General features: G+C 39.8%; 2 long non-coding RNA genes across 2 annotated transcripts in view; one reads left to right on the top strand and one right to left on the bottom strand.

Moving 5' to 3' along the window:
• LOC309615025 overlaps positions 1 to 16,739 on the top strand; it is a 511,470-nt gene that overhangs the window by 464,540 nt on the left and 30,191 nt on the right. The gene's annotated exons all lie outside the window — the stretch shown is intronic.
• Positions 2,469 to 16,739, bottom strand: part of LOC309615024 — a 28,024-nt gene continuing 13,753 nt past the window's right edge. Inside the window, exon 2 of the long non-coding RNA XR_014236504.1 lies at positions 2,469 to 15,892. This is a non-coding gene — a long non-coding RNA (uncharacterized lncRNA). The remainder of the gene's footprint in view (positions 15,893 to 16,739) is intronic.

A 16,739-nucleotide genomic window follows, 5' to 3' on the forward strand; every position in this document is an offset into this window, starting at 1 on the left:
TCTATAGTGACTGCATCTTTTTACCTTTCTATCAGCAGTGCATGGAGATTTCAATTTCTTTACATCCTCGTCAACACCTGTTATTTTCTGAGGTTTTTTTTTTTTTGACTCCTGGCTGTCAGGGGTTTACTGGCTGCCTTTACTTGGCTCCTCCAGAGCTCTGGGCCTCCCTGGAATGGAATTGAATCTAGACATGGTGACTGAGGCAGAGTTCCAGGAGGCTGGCAGCAATGGCAGGGTCATTCTGCTGTGCCCAATGTGGCTAGGGAAATCATTTACCATATATTTATTTATAGATAGGGGATGGAGGCTACTGCCATTGCTCAGGTAGCACCTAGGTATAGTTTAGGAGTGTTAACTGGCATATGGAAGACCCTCCACTGGTTAGATTGTCCCAGGCAAACAAGAGTATGATGTGTGGGGCTGAGTCATCTGGTGAGCTTCCTCAAAATGTTTCCAATCCTTCTCTGAAGGCCTGGACTGGTCCCTCCCTGCCTGGGCCTGGAGTGGGACACATGGGGATCCAGGTTCTCCTGCCACTCCATATGAAGAGTGGGCCAGATGGCCCATAGGGTTTTGGGTCTCTCATGGTGATGGGGCTGTTACAGGTCCCAGTGGCCAGGCTAAAGTTCCAGAAAGTCAGCCTATAGGGTAGATATTCCATGCTGACTGAAGTGTGTGTGTGTGTGTGTGTGTGTGTATGTGTGTGTGTATGTGAAATTTCTGATCTGGCAGACCAGATTGGGCCACCAGAATGGTGTTGACACGTTGATCTTTGGTTATGCTGAATGATGGGCTTGAGATAGTCCACCACCCAAGACTGCTCCTGCTTGAATTGTACATGTATTGGGTCTCATCTGTCCAAGTGTCCAGAACTTAGTGCTACTTCTGATCTATGACACCTAAGAGTGGCAGAGATGGTGGTATGGGTTCTTTACCCAACAAGGGATAAGAGTTTGAAAATCATCAAGGTCAAGGTTAATCCAAGGTCAAGTTCAAGGTGATGTTCAAGGCCAAACTCAAGATTGAAGACAAAATTTCAGGCAGTGATAGAAATTGTGAGGATATTAATCAAGGACAGTATATGATGTGCAAAAGATCAAGGTCAGGGTCAACTTATTAGTCAGTGATAGAAATAAACATTTGATTATGGTCAATGCCAGGACTTGATCTGGTACAGAGTCAGTATAAAAGTCCAGGTCAAGGTCCCATAATCACTCCATAGTAAAAATTGTCAGGATACAGGGTATGGGTCTGAGAAGAGTCAAGGTCAAGGTCAGGTCCAGATCAAGTTCAAGGGAAAGGACAAGGTCAACATTTAAGTCAAGGACAAATTATCAGTCAGTAAAAGAGAAGATCAAGAAAATTGTAAGAGACGGGACATAGGTAAAAAGAGTCAAGGTTGAGTTCACAATCGTGTCACAATGTCAGGCCAAGGTCAAATTATCAGTCAGAAAGAAGATCGTTAGAGACAGGTTATGTTAGACAAGGATTTTTTTTTTAACATCTTTATTGGAGTATAATTGCTTTACAATGGTGTGTTAGTTTCTGCTTTATTACAAAGTGAATCAGCTATACATATACATATATCCCCATATCTCTTCCCTCTTGCATCTCCCTATCTCCCACCCTCCCTATCCCACACCTCTAGGTGGTCACAAAGCACCGAGCTGATCTCCCTGTGCTATGCGGTTGCTTCCCACTAGCTATCGGTTTTACATTTGGTAGTGTATATATGTCCAAGATTATGTCAAGTTCAAAGTCAACAACAAGATTAAGGTCAAATTCTCTGTCACTATTAGATATGGTGAGGATAACGTTTCTGCAGAGACCATGGTTCTGAAAAAAGTGAAGGTCAAATTTAGGCTATGGTCAAGTTCAGTGTCATAAAAGCCAAAATTAAGGTCATAGTGATCTCCGGTGGCCTTGGCCTGCAGAGGCTTGAACAGGATTTCAGTTCCCGGCCAGAAACTGAGGTTAGGGCCGTGCAGTGAGAGCACTGAATCTTAACCACTAGACGACTAGGAACCAGTGGCCAGTCACCAGGCCCTGGCCTTCAGCTTTGCAGAAAAGAATTCCCACAAAGACAGAAAATAGTCAAACAAGTAAAGTGTTTATTAGGAGGAAAAATAATATGTGTGGATAGACAGATGGGCAGACTCAGAGAGAGTCACGCCCTTGTGATAGCTTGAATCACTTATATGGGGCATTTCTTCCAGGTTTCCTTTGGCTAATCATTTTGCTTTGCCTGGTTCCGAGTCCATAGTTGCTATATCTCAGGATGCTCTCCTGTGTGTGTACGCATCTCTTAGTCAAGATGTATTCCAGTGAAGAGGCCTATGGGTAGGCTGACATCACCTACTATGGGGTGGCGGTCCCTCCCTTTTGACCTTCAAGGAGCCTTTCTGTGCATGTGTAGTTGGGAAGGTCTCCTTGACCACAAGAATGAGAAATATGTGGTCTCTATCTTTTATCTGGGCAGGGCTCAGCCTCTCCTATTATCCTGCTATTATTATCTTCATCTTGGACTATCTGTCCAGGGGGAACAAACTCCTACTCTTCAGCCTGGGGTCCATCTGTCTCCTGCTTCAATAGTAACAGGCAGTAGTAGAAAGGATCAGGACAATAGATAAGGACAGGATTTGTATAAAATAAGGGTCAAGGTAAAGTTAAAGGTCAAGGTCATTATTAAGATTGAGGCCAAAGTAAAATTATTATTCATAGACAATGCCAGGATGATAGTCAGGGATAGACTAGAAAACTGAAATGATAAGGGGCAAGAACAATGCCAGGTCAAATTCACATTCAAGTTCAAATTGAAGTTCAAGTTTTCAGTCGGGGTAGAAAAGAACGTTGAGAATAAGGAAGGACAGGATTGAATCAGACTCAATATAAAAATCAAAGTTAAGGTCAAATTAAAATGATCATTCAGTGATAGAGAAGGCCATGATAATAGGGACAGGATATAGGTCTGCAAGTGGTCAAGGTCAAGGTGAGCTCAAGGTCAAAATCAAAGCCTGGGTCAAGTAGTCAGTGTTAGAGATATCAGGAGATAGTCTGGTATAGGATATTTGTCTGAAAGGGTCAAGGTCAAGGAAAGGTGAAGGTAAAGATGAAGAGAAATCAAATTATCAAGCAGTGAGAAGAATGTCAGGAAGATAGGGAGGAACATGTTATGGGTTATGCCTTTGTCCATTCAGGCTGATATAATAGAATATCACAAACAACATAAATTTATTTCTCACAATTCTAGAGACTGGAAGTCCAAGATCAGGGCACCATGATTGGGTTCTGGTGAGAACCCTCTTCCAGATTGCAGACTTCTTGTTGTATCCTCACATGCTGGAAGGGGTAAGGGAGCTCTCTTGGGCCTCTTTTATAAGGGTATTAATCTCACTCATAAGGGCTCTGCCCTCATGAACTAATCACCTCCCGAAGGTCCCACATTCTAATACCATAACTTTGGGTATTAAGATTTCAACATATGAGATTGGGAGGGAGGATACCAACATTTGGACCATAGCAGGAAACAAGGGTCTTTTTCAAGTTCAAGATTATATTATACAAGGTCAAATACCCAATCAATGAAATAAATGTTCAGGATGATATTATTATAGTTCTAAAAAGGGTCAAGATCTGGGGCTGGTCACACAAAATGTAAGATCAACTTCAAGGTCAAGTTCAAATTCAAGGTCAAGTTATATTATCGGTCAATGGAGAAGGTGATCAGGATTACAGAATAAAAGTTTAAGAATAGAAAATATATTAATGAAGGGCCAAAAGGAAAATGAAGTTCAAGGCAAAGGTAAAAATCATGGTTAAGTTCAAATTTTTGGTTAGAGATAAACAATGACAAGATTTGTTCAGGATCAAGTTCAAGATATAGATCATGTACAAAATCCAGCCATAGTCAACATCAAGGCCAAATTATCCATCAATGATAGAAAATGTTATGAAGATAGATAAGGACAGGATATAGGATAACAGATTCAAGTTCAAGTTCAAGGTGAGGTGATGGTCAACTTTAGGTAAATTAAAGTCATAGTAAAGCTCAGGTCAAGTTCAAAGTGGATTTCAGTGATAGAAATTGATAGGATGATAGTCAAGGTTGGAATATATTGTGAATCAGTGTCAAGGTCAAGTTCAAGGACAAAGAATATAGAGAAAGTAAGGAGATGTCAAGAACACGGCAAGGTTCAAATAACCAGTTGGTAATAGAAAAGCAAAAGGACAGAACAGAGATTAAAAAATGGTCAGTGTCAAGCTTAAAAGTAAAAATCAAGATCAAATTATCAGTCGGTAAGGAACAAGGTAAGAGAGAAAGTACCACACGTGATATGCATCTGAAAAGGTCAAGGTCACCTTTAAGGTTAAGGTCAAGGTCAAAGTATCAAGTTCAGGCAGGACACTTTCCCATTAAGAAAGGGTCAATGACAGTATTTAGATTCACAGGGTCAAGTTAAAAGTCAAATTCAAGTTCAAGATCAAGGTAAAGTTCATGGTCCAAAACAATCCCACAGATATATGAGGTTAAGGTCATGGTCAAATTGTAAGTCAGTGATAGAAAAGGTCAGATAATTGAAACAGAGTATGTGTCTGAAAAGTACCATGATGAGTCAGTTAAAGCTCAATTTCGAGGACAATATCACAGTTAAAATCAAGGTCAAAATTTGAGGGTTAGGGTTAAGATGAAAATTTAAAGTTAGAGTGAGGTTCAGGGTTGGGGTCAGGTGAGGCTAAAGTTAGATTTAGGGTTATGGTTTGGGGAAAATATTAAGTTTAGGGTAAGGATTGGGGGCAGGGGCAGGATATAGTGTTGGGGTTGGGTCTGGTTTTTGTACATGTTCATGTTTGTATTCATGTTGGTATCTGCTGTTGGATTGTAATTCAGGCTCAGGCTTGGGCTGGAACATGGAAGAGTGTATAACATGCAGTACAGAATGGGAAACACACTGTTTCACACGATAACACAGTGCTGATTCATTCATGCAACTAACATTCTTAATACTTTTTTTACACATTTCCTTAGAAAGTGTATAACATGCAGCATAGAGTGGTGGACACAGTGTATTACTGAAATAACAGTGTCCTCATTTATTCCTGCAATGTGACTTTAGAGAGTACATAACATAAACCATATAGAGGTAAATGCAGTGTTTCACTTAAATAACACTTCACTTTCCTGATACATCTTTTACACATGTCTCCTTACAAATTGTATAACTTGCAGCACAGTAGAGTCTTTCAGTAACAAAACACTACCCTGATTCATTCACACAATGAGATCTTTGGAAACAACTTTTAATCAGGTGTCTTTAGAGAGTGTAAAATGTACAGCACAGTATAATATGAACCCAGTATTTCACTGAAAGAACACTATCCTCATTCTTTCAGATGACTACAACTCATAGAAACATCTTTCATAGATCTGCCTCTACAGAGCATGTAATATGCAGCACAGTGTTTCATAGGAATAAGACTGTGCTGATTCATGAAGTCAACCATGACTTTTTATTTTTATTTTTATTTATTTATTTATTTATTTATTTATTTATGGCTGCATTGGATCTTTGTTGCTGCGCATGGGCTTTCTCTAGCTGCAGCAAGTGGGGGCTACTCTTCATTGCAGTGCACAGGCTTCTCATTGTGGTGGCTTCTCTTGTTGTGGAGCATGGGCTCTAGGCACGTGGGCTTCAGTAGTTGTGGCACACAGGCTCAGTAGTTGTGACTCATGGGTTCTAGAGCACAGGCTCAGTAGTTGTGGCACACAGACTTAGTTGTTCTGTGGCATGTGGGATCTTCCCAGACCAGGGCTCAAACCTGTGTCCCTTGCATTGGCAGGCGGGTTCTTAACCACTGTGCCACCAGGGAAGTCCCAACCATCACTTTTAGAGTGTATAACATGCAGCAGAAACTGAGGAACACAGTGTTTCACAGAAATAACAGTATTCCCATTCATTTGTACAACTAGTACTCTTAGAAGCATCTTTACGACTGTCTTTAGAGTGTGTACTACAAGCAGCACAGATTTGTGAAAACCGACATTCACAGGAAGAAAAAGTATTTTGATTCTTTTATGCAACTAACATCTTTACAAAGATCATTGGGGGTCCAAACTATGGGATGAAAGTCCCTTGACACCCAGACTTCATCATACAGTTTCCTCCCGCACTCTAGTCCCAAGAAAATAAGACCCATGGGACCTCAGGACCCTTGGCCCCAGTCTTGGACATTGCTTTTGAGAAACAGGGAGGCCAGGTGGAAAGGAGAAAAACAAAGACATCACACGTATGCATACACACACACAAACACACACACACACACACACAAATACTCCCTAGGGGACAACAGGTCCTCCAGCCAGGGCCTGGTAGTGAGGGAAGCAGAAAATGTCCCTGGAGGTCTTTGCTGCCAGTATTGGAGCCTCCAACTAAAGGCCAACCTCAGGGCAGAGCTCTTTTTTCCTGGCCTAGCTCATGTGCAAGCACACTGGGGGAGACCTCGACTCACCACCATGAAAAGTTCTCTTCTTTTTTCTGCTGGGGAGGTGTGAGGGAGGGAACGCCTGTGAGCAGAGTCCTGGTCAGGGTGGGTATATTTGGGTTATGGAAGACATCGGGAAGGCTGAGCTGGAGACCCGTGGTTGCATTGGTGGCTCTGGGTGGGTAGGTTAAATTAGGCCTGGGAAGAAGAGGCATTGGGTATGTAGAGGTCCAGGAGGTCCCAAGCCTGGGAAATCTTGGGGTGCCTGGCCAAGGCCCCCAATGACAACAGTGATACAAACCTAAATAGTCCCAGAACCTCTGCTCTCAGAAGTTAAGTGGGGTCAAGCACCTCCAGGATACTAGGTACTGTAGACCTTTGCCCTGTTGATAGTCTAAAATTATCTGGATCACCTGTCTTACTAGTCTATTATGATCCAGGAAATATTTTCCATTGTTGCTTCTTTCTGTATCTAGAGTTTCACCACTGCAATTATTCTAGGTAGAGTTATATAGATTATCAACTCTCTTGTCTCCTTTTCACCTACTGAGTGAAACCCAAAGTTCTCCCCAGTCACACTGTCAGCCAGCCAAGCTTTGCACTTCATCATCTAGTAATACCAAACTCTTTGAAGTTCCCCCCCCAAAATCATATAGTTTGTGTCTTTGTGCCTGTTCTCATGCTGTCCCCTCTACCTGAAACTCCTTCCCCACCTAACTCTAGTTCATCCTTCAAAGTTCAGTTAAATTATCATTTCCTTAGAAATCCTTCCCTGTATCCCAGAGTTGGGGTCAGTGCCTCTCCACTAAAATCCCACATCACTCTGTTTATATTTTTATTACAGCACTCACCATTTGATGTTGGAATGATCTATTTTTATATCTCCTTAAATGATTATGTTTTTACTACATGTTACAGAAAATCCAACTCAGACTGGATTATATTGGTTCACATAAATGAAAAGACATACACAGTCTTCAGGTATAGTTTGATCCAGAGGTTAATAGGATCATTGGACTTCACTTTTCTGTTTCTCTTGACCGCATCTTCCTGGTTTTTCCTTCAGACTAATCCCTCATGGTATCAGAATGATTGCCACAACTCCTAGTACAAGTTTCACCACTGATATACAGATTGGAAGAAAGAACTTCTCTTCCCCTCATGAAGACAAAAGCTCTGAGCTTTCTTGGATTGAATCAGTGAAAGACTGGTGTCATCCCTAAACCAATCATGAGTACGAAGGAGATGGGAATGTGATAACTGGCTGAGACTCCAAGACTGGAAAGTTCAGGTCCTTGTAGGAAGGGAGAAGGATAAAGGATACTTTGGAGGTCACCAACAATATCCACTCTACTTTCCAATTAGACCAAGTTCCTTATGGTCATGCACCCCTTCCCATACTCATCTTTGGGTTCCTAGCATGTAGCAGAGTGCTTGATACAAGCAGACTAGATGATGAATACCCACATGCTTAGCTGAAGGGAAATGAGCCTGCCTGGAACTTAAAACACATGTATAACCATGCCCACCTTTGTGCATGCTCCCTATTTTAGCTCTGCAGATTCCACCTCCATGCTGGCTGCCTCATCGAGCTACTTCTCACCCTTCCCTCGTATGAATTCTTCTGCCTAAAGTGGATTCCCACTTCCCTTATCCTGGATTATTATTTTCTCAATCAAAGTTCAGCTTAAACCCCACTCACACCCATCCCATTCCCAAAAGGATCTCCCTGTTTAGAGGCTCTCTGGGGCTTCCCTTACAAGTTGAAGATTCTGTGATAAGTTCACGAACATATCACTAGAAATGATGGAAACATCAAAAGAGAATGGTTTGTCAGTCAGTCCTTTTTTATTAAGTATTCTCAGAAGGCAGCTGCTATATATCTTTTGATTATTCCTTCAGAAGAAAGAGGATAACAGAGTAGAAAGAGACTAGACTTTGAGAACAGGTCAGGGTCAAATCTGGCCCCATCTCTTCTTAGCTCTGTGAAATGCAGGGCAAGTGATTTAACCTCTCTGAGCTCAGCTCCCTCCTGTGTAAAGTGAGGGATAATACTACTCACCTCCCAGGATCATAATAAGCGTTAAATAAGATGAGCTATATAACACGGTTGGGACAGCAGATATGATTTTCCCCTTCTCCCTTAGCATCCAGAGTGCATTATTGCTATGCCTAGTATTTTAGGTTCTGTAATAACAATCTACAGGGGATCCAGGCAATTAAAGCAGCTCACTGTTACTGGAGAAGCTCTTCTGAAAGCTACACTGGCCTCACAGTGTCTAAGAGCAGAAACTTGAGAGACCTTGGAAGTCTTTGGTAACCTGTGCAGTTCCCCGTAAAGGAAATTGCCTTCCTTCTTTGGGATGCCCTGGGTTTGTTTTCCTGGTGAAGCAGAAGATAAACAGCCTGCCATCTGTGGTCACTCTGAAGATCCAGATAGGGTGGGTGTGAAATTCAGAAATGCTGTGGAGTCTAAGGGGTTTCATGTGTCCTTGGGGTGCTTTGAACTTTGGCCTCTTGCTTCCTCACATGCGGTCTCCCTGATATAAAACTCAGCTTCATCTCCTGTTTCTAGAAATAAACCTTACCAAAAATGTGAAGCAGGGAAGAGCAGGTGTTCGTAGACCTCAAACAACTTCTGACCTATCATTGGACATCCCCGTTTATAAAACCTTGTGACAGGCTATTATCTGGTTATTTCTTCAGAACTTTATACTTCCTCTTGGCTCCTTTCTATATATTTTCTTTTCTCCTGAGTTTTTGCTACACTTTTCTTTGGGGAACAAAGCAGAATTTCTCTCACTATGTCCGTCAGGGCATCTTATCACCAACTTTTGTGGTTTTAACTACTAGTCTCCTACCCGGTAGAGCTCATCAAAAATTTTTATGAAACAAGGATTGTTCCCTCCCTCAGAGGAAGTCTAATGCCAACTATCAATAATCATTATTAATAATACATTCACCTTATATATAAGTGTGAATGGATTTTTCTCCTGCAAAATGTACAGACAGAGCCACCCCATGGAAAGGACTGAAAATGTTCTCAAATCCCAAATCCCAGTGATTAAAAACAAAATTCAATAGCTTCATTTGATACCTGAATGGGAGGAAGGCAGATATTTTATGTGTTCCCTGCCAATGGATTTCAAACGGGGAAAAAATGGTAGCTCTTAGAGACAATGTTTTTAACTGTATACTATTGAGTTTCTCAGGGAGAGCCAATGAAAGAAAATCACTGTCCAATATGCTGTTCTCTCTCTCTCTCCATGCGGAATTCTTTCTCTTGGTAAATACGACTGCCAAATGCTCAGCTCTTTAAAGTTTTACCCCTCTCCATTTTCATGTGAAGCACAACCAGAAACAAGAACTTCAGGTCATCTTTCAGGGACACAGCCTTCAAAGCTTCACACAGTGGGCATGTGTACAGGTTACTAAGCTAGAAAAACATGGCACATATCTTTAGGACTTTTAAGTAAAGTTGCATTCCTTCATACAAGAGAATGTATGTCCATTGTCTAGAAAGTCTACAATATATAGATAAGAAAAAGAAGAAAATAAAAGTCATGTCTCATTCCAGCACCCAGAAATAACCACTGTTAATATTTCACTGCAAATGCTATTGAACTTTCAGGCATATATGTACATCTGGATATAGAGTTTTTACAAAATTGAATCAGACTTAGGGCTTGCAGGTTTTCTTTCTGGACCTCAGATGCACAGGGTTAACTGTACTACTTGGTTCGTGGCACATCATTTTTTCAGCTCTTTCAAGGGACTCTTGTGAGGTTTCCTTCTTTTTTTTTTTTTTTAATTAAATTTTCTATCCCCAACCACTTAGGCAAAAACTGCAGTGGGTTTGACATATAATTAATATATACTATTATTTTGAGTGTGAATGTTTGTAATTCATACAAATGATATAGTGTTATAAACTCCATAGATTCTTTTTTTCATTTAACAGAGTTTTGTAATCTATCCGTGTATTCCAAGAAAATTTTGTTCTCTTAATAAAGACAGGAATCAAATCCAGTCCTGCACCACCCTACTTTTTTTTTTTTAATGTCTTTATTGGAGTAAAATTGCTTTACAATGTTTGGTTTCTGCTGTATAACAAAGTGGATCAGCTATATGTATACATATAACACCATATCCGCTCCCACTTGCACCTCCCTCCCACCCTCCCTATCCCACCCCTCTAGGGGTTCACAAAGCATGGAGCTGATCTCCCTGTGCTATACAGCTGCTTCCTACTAGCTATCTATTTTACATTTGGTAGTGTATATATGTCAATGCTACTCTCTCACTTTGTCCCAGCTTACCCTCTCCCCCTCCGTGTCCTCAAGTCCACCCTCAATCTCTACATCTTTATTCCTGTCCTGCCCCTAGATTCATCAGAACCATTTTTCTTTTTAGATTCCATATATATGTGTTATCATACAGTATCTGTTTTTCTCTTTCTGACTCACTTCACTCTGTATGACAGACTCTATGTCCACCCACCTCAATACAGATAACTCAGTTTTGTTTCCTTTTATGGCAGAGTAATATTCCATTGCATATATGTACCACATCTTCTTTATCCATTCATCTGTCAATGGACACTTAGGTTGTTTCCATGTCCTGGATATTGTAAATAGAACTCGAATGAACATTGTGGTACATGTCTCTTTCTGAATTAAGGTTTTCTCAGGGTATATGCCTAGTAGTAGGATTGCTGAGACATATGGTAGTTCTATTTTTAGTTTTTTAAGGAACCTTCATACTGTTCTCCATAGTGACGGAATCAATTTACGTTCCCACCAATAGTGCAAGAAGTTTCCCTTTTCTCAACACCCTCTCCAGCATTTATTGTTTGTAGATTTTTTTTAACATCTTTATTGGAGTATAATTGCTTTACAATGGTGTGTTAGTTTCTGTAGTATAACAAAGTAAATCAGCTATACGTCCACATATATCCCCATATCTCCTCCCTCTTACGTCTCCCTCCCACCCTCATGATGGCCATTCTGACTGGTATGAGGTGATACCTCATTGTGGTTTTGATTTGCATTTCTCTAATGATTAGTGATGTTGAGCATCCTTTCATGTGTTTGTTGGCAATCTGTATATTTCTTTGGAGAAATGTCTATTTAGGTCTTGTGACCATTTTTGGATTGGGTTGTTTGCTTTTTGATACTGAGCTGCATGAGTTGCTTGTATATTCGGGAGATTAATCCTTTGTCAGTTGCTTCATTAGCAAATATTTTCTCCCATTCTGAGGGTTGTCTTTTCATCTTTTTTATGGTTTCCTTTGCTGTGCAAAGGCTTTTAGGTTTCATTAGGTCCCATTTGTTTATCTTTGTTTTTATTTCCATTACTCAAGAAGGTGGATCAAAAAGGATCTTGCTGTGATTTATGTCATAGAGTGTTCTGACCATGTTTTCCTCTAAGAGTTTTATGGTGTCTGGCCTTACATTTAGGTCTTTAGTCCATTTTGAGTTTATTTTTTTTGTATGGTGTTAGGAAGAGTTCTAATTTCATTCTTTTATATGTAGCTGTCCAGTTTTCCCAGCACCACTTATTGAAGAGGCTGTCTTTTTTCCGTTGTATATTCTTGCCTCCTTTATAAAGAAAAGGTGACCATATGTGTGTGGGTTTATCTCTGGGCTTTCTATCCTGTTCCATTTACCTATATGTCTGTTTTTGTGCCAGTACCATACTATCTTGACTACTGTAGCTTTGTAGTATTGTCTGAAGTATGGGAACCTGATTCCTCCAGCTCCGTTTCTCTTTCTCAAGATTTCTTTGGCCATTCAGGGTCTTTTGTGTTTCCATACAAATTGTAAAAAATTTGTTCTAGTTCTGTGAAAAATGTCATTGGTATTTGATAGGGATTTCATTGAATCTGTGGATTGTTTTGGATAGTGCAGTCATTTTCACAATGTTGGTTCTTCCAATCCCAGAACATGGTATATCTCTCCATCTGTTTGTATCGTCTTTGATTTCTTTCATCAGCATCTTATAGTTTTTGGAGCACAGGTATTTTGTCTCCTTAGGTAGGTTTATTCCTAGGTATTTTATTCTTTTTGTTGCATTGGTAAACGGGAGTGTTTCCTTAATTTCTCTTTCAGACTTTTTGTCATTAGTGTATGGGAATGCAAGAGGTTGCTGTGCATTAATTTTGTATCCTGCTACTTTACCAAATTCATTGAATAGTTCTAGTAGTTTTCTGGTAGCATCGTTAGGATTCTGTATGTATAGTATCATGTCATCTGCAAGGAGTGACAGCTTTACTTCTTCTTTTCCGATTTGGATTCCTTTTTATTTCTTTTTCTTCTCTGATGGCTGTGGTTGAAACTTCCAAAACTGTGTTGAATAATATTGGTGAGAGTGGGCAACCTTGTCTTTTTCCTGATTTTAGAGGGGATGGTTTCAGTTTTTCACCATTGAGAATGAGGTAGGTTGTGGGTTTGTCACATATGGCCTTTATTATGTTGATGTAGGTTCCCTCTATGACTAGTTTCTGGAGAGTTTTTATCATAAACAGGTGTTGAATTTTGTCAATAGCTTTTTCAGCATCTATTGAGAATATCATATGGTTTTTATCCTTCAATTTGTTAATATGGTATATCACATTGATTGATTTGCATATATTGAAGAAACCTTGCATTCCTGGGATAAACCTCACCTGATCAAGGTGTATGATCCTTTTAATGGGCTGTTGGATTCTGTTTGCTAGTATTTTGTTGGGGATTTTTGCATCTATGCTCATCAGTGATATTGGCCTGTAGTTTTCTTTTTTGTGTGACATCTTTGTGTGCTTTTGGTATCAGGGTGATGGTGGCCTTGTAGAATGAGTTTGGGAGTATTCCTCCCTCTGCTCTAGTTTGGAAGAGTTTGAGAAGGATAGGTGTTAGATCTTCTCTAAATGTTTGATACGATTCACCTGTGAAGCCATCTGGTCCTGGGCTTTTGTTCGTTGGAAGATTTTTAATCACAGTTTCAATTTCAGTGCTTGTGATTGGTCTGTTCATATTTTCTATTTCTTCCTGGTTCAGTCTTGGAAGGCTGTACTTTTCTAAGAATCTATCCATTTCTTCCAGGTTGTCCATTTTATTGGCATATATTTGCTTGTAGTAGTCTCTCATGATCCTTTGTATTCTGCAATGTCAATTGTTAATTCTCTTTTTTCATTTCTAATACTGTTGATTTGAGTTTTTTCCCTTTTTTTTTCCTGATGAGTCTGGCTAATGGTTTATCAATTTTGTTTATCTTTTCAAAGAATCAGCTTTTAGTTTTATTGATCTTCGCTATTGTTTCCTTCATTTTTTTTTCATTTATTTCTGTTCTGTTCTTTATGATTTCTATCCTTCTGCTAACTTTGGAGTTGTTTTGTTCTTCTTTATCTAATTGCTTTAGGTGTAAGGTTAGGTTGTTTATTTGAGATTTTTCTTGTTTATTGAGGTAGGATTGTATTGCTATAAACCTCTGTCTTAGAACTGCTTTTGCTGCATCCCATAGATTTTGGTTCGTCGTGTTTTCATTGTCATTTGCTTCTAGTGTTTTTTTTTTTTTTTTAATTATTAGCACCTTTAATTATTATTTATTTATTTATTTATTTGGCTGTGTTGGGTCTTCGTTTCTGTGCGAGGGCTTCCTCTAGTTGCAGCAAGCGGGGGCCACTCTTCATCGTGGTGCGCGGGCCTCTCACTATCATGGCCTCTCTTGTTGTGGAGCACAGGCTCCAGATGCGCAGGCTCAGTAGTTGTGGTTCACAGGCCTAGTTGCCTGGCAGCATGTGGGATCTTCCCAGACCAGGGCTTGAACCCATGTCCCCTGCATTAGCAGGCAGATTCTCAACCACTGCACCACCAGGGAAGCCCCTCTACGTGTGTTTTTGATTTCAACTTTGATTTCTTCAGTGATCTCTTGGTTATTTAACAGTGTATTTTTTAGCCTCCATGTGTTTGTATTTTTACAGGTTTTTTTCCTGTAATTGATATCGAGTCTCATAGCATTGTGGTCAGAAAAGATTCAAGATATGATTTCTATTTTCTAAAATTTACTTAGGCTTGATTTGTGACCCAAGATATGATCTATCCTGGAGAATGTTCCATGAGCACTTGAGAAGAAAGTGTATTCTGTTGTTTTTGGATGGAATGTCCTATAAATATCAGTTAAGTCCATCTGGTCGAATATGTCATTTAAAGCTTGTGTTTTCTTATTTATTTTCATTTTGGATGATCTGTCCATTGGTGAGAGTGGGGTGTTAAAATCTCCTACTATGTTTGTGTTACTGTCGATTTCCCCTTTTATGGCTGTTAGGATTTGCCTTATGTTTGAGGTGCTCCTATGTTGGTGCATAAATATTTACAACTCTTATATCTTCTTCTTGGATTGATCCCTTGATCATTATGTAGTTTCCTTCTTTGTCTCTTGTAAAATTCTTTATTTTAAAGTCTATTTTGCCTCATATGCATATTGCTACTCCAGCTTTCTTTTGATTTCCATTTTCATGGAATATCATTGTCCATCCCCTCACTTTCAGTCTGTATGTGCCCCTAGGTCTGAAGTGGGTCACTTGTAGACAGCATATATATGGGTCTTGTTTTTGTATCCATTCAGCCAGTATGTGTCTTTTGGTTGGAGCATTTAATCCATTTTCATTTAAGGTAATTATGGATATGTATGTTCCTATTACCATTTTATTAATTGTTTTGAGTTTGTTTTTGTAGGTCTTTTCCTTCTCTTATGTTTCCTGCCTAGAGAAGTTCCTTTAGCACTTGTTGTAAAGTTGGTTTGGTGGTGCTGAATCTTCTTAACTTTTGCTTGTCTGTAAACATCTTAATTTCTCCATCAAAACTGAATGAGATCCTGCTGGTTAGAGTGATCTTGGTTGTAAGTTTTTCCCTTTCATCTCTTTAAATATGTCCTGCCACTCCTTTCTGGCTTGCAGCTGTTAACCTTTTGGGCATTCCCTTTATGTTATTTGTTGCTTCTTCCTTGCTGCTTTTAATATTTTTTCTTTGTATTTAATTTTTCATAGTTCGATTAATATGTGTCAGTGTGTTTCTCCTTGGATTTATCCTGTATGGGACTCTCTGTGCTTCCTGGAATTACTGACTATTTCCTTTCCCTTGTTAGGGAAGTTTTCAAATATAATCTCTTTAAATATTTTCTCAGACACTTTCTTTTTCTTTTCTTCTTCTGGGATCCCTGTAATTTGAATGTTCATGCATTTACTATTGTCCCAGAAGTCTCTAAAACTGTTCTCAATTATTTTCATTCTTTAGTCTGCTCTGCGGCAGTTATTTCCACTATTCTATCTTAAAGGTCTCTTATCCCTTCTTCTGCCTCAGTTATTCTGCTATTGATTTCTTCTAGAGTATTTTTAATCTCATTTAATGTGCTGTTCATCATTGTTTGTTTGCTCTTTAGTTCTTCTAGGTCCTTATTAAACGTGTCTTGTATTTTCTCCATACTTTTCCAAAGATTTTGGATAATCTTTACTATCATTACTCTGAATTGTTTTTCTGGTAGACTGTCTATCTCCTCTTCATTGTTTGGTCTGGTGGGTTTTTATCTTGCTCCTTCATCTGCTGCATATATCTCTGTCTTCTCCTTTTGTTTAACTTACTGTGTTTGGTGTCCCCTTTTCACAGGCTGCGTTTTTGTAGTTCCTCTTATTTTTGGTGTCTGCCCGCAGTGAGTAAGTTTGGTTCGATAGCTTGTGTAGTCTTCCTGGTGGGGGGGACTGGTGCCTGTGTTCTCTAGGTGGGGCTGGATCTTGTCCTTCTAGTGAGCAGGGCTGTTTCTGGTGGAGGATTTTGGTGTCTCTGAACTTAGTATGACTTTAGGCAGCCTCTCTGCTAATGGGTGGAGTTGTGTTTCTCTCTTGCTAGTTGTTTGGCATGGGGCATCCAGCACTGGAGCTTTCTGGCCGTTAGGTGGAGCTGGGTCTTAGTGTTGGGACAGAGATCTCTGGGAGAGCTCTCATTGATTAATATTATTTGGGACTGGGAGGTCTCTGGTGTTCTAATGTCCTGAACTCAGCTCTCCCACCTCAGAGGCTCAGGTCCGACTCCCAACAGGAGCACCAAGACACTGACAGCCACATGGCATGGAAAAAAAAACCCAAAACAACGAAGAGATAGAACTGTAAAACAGATGGTAAAAGCAAAACTAAACAGACAATATCACACAAAGAAATATACACACACACACTCACAAAAAGAGAGAAAAAAAAAACAATGGAGCAACCAAACCAATAAACAAAC

Source organism: Balaenoptera borealis (assembly GCF_965194805.1).
Source record: "Balaenoptera borealis genome assembly, chromosome: 17".
NCBI lineage: Eukaryota > Metazoa > Chordata > Mammalia > Artiodactyla > Balaenopteridae > Balaenoptera > Balaenoptera borealis.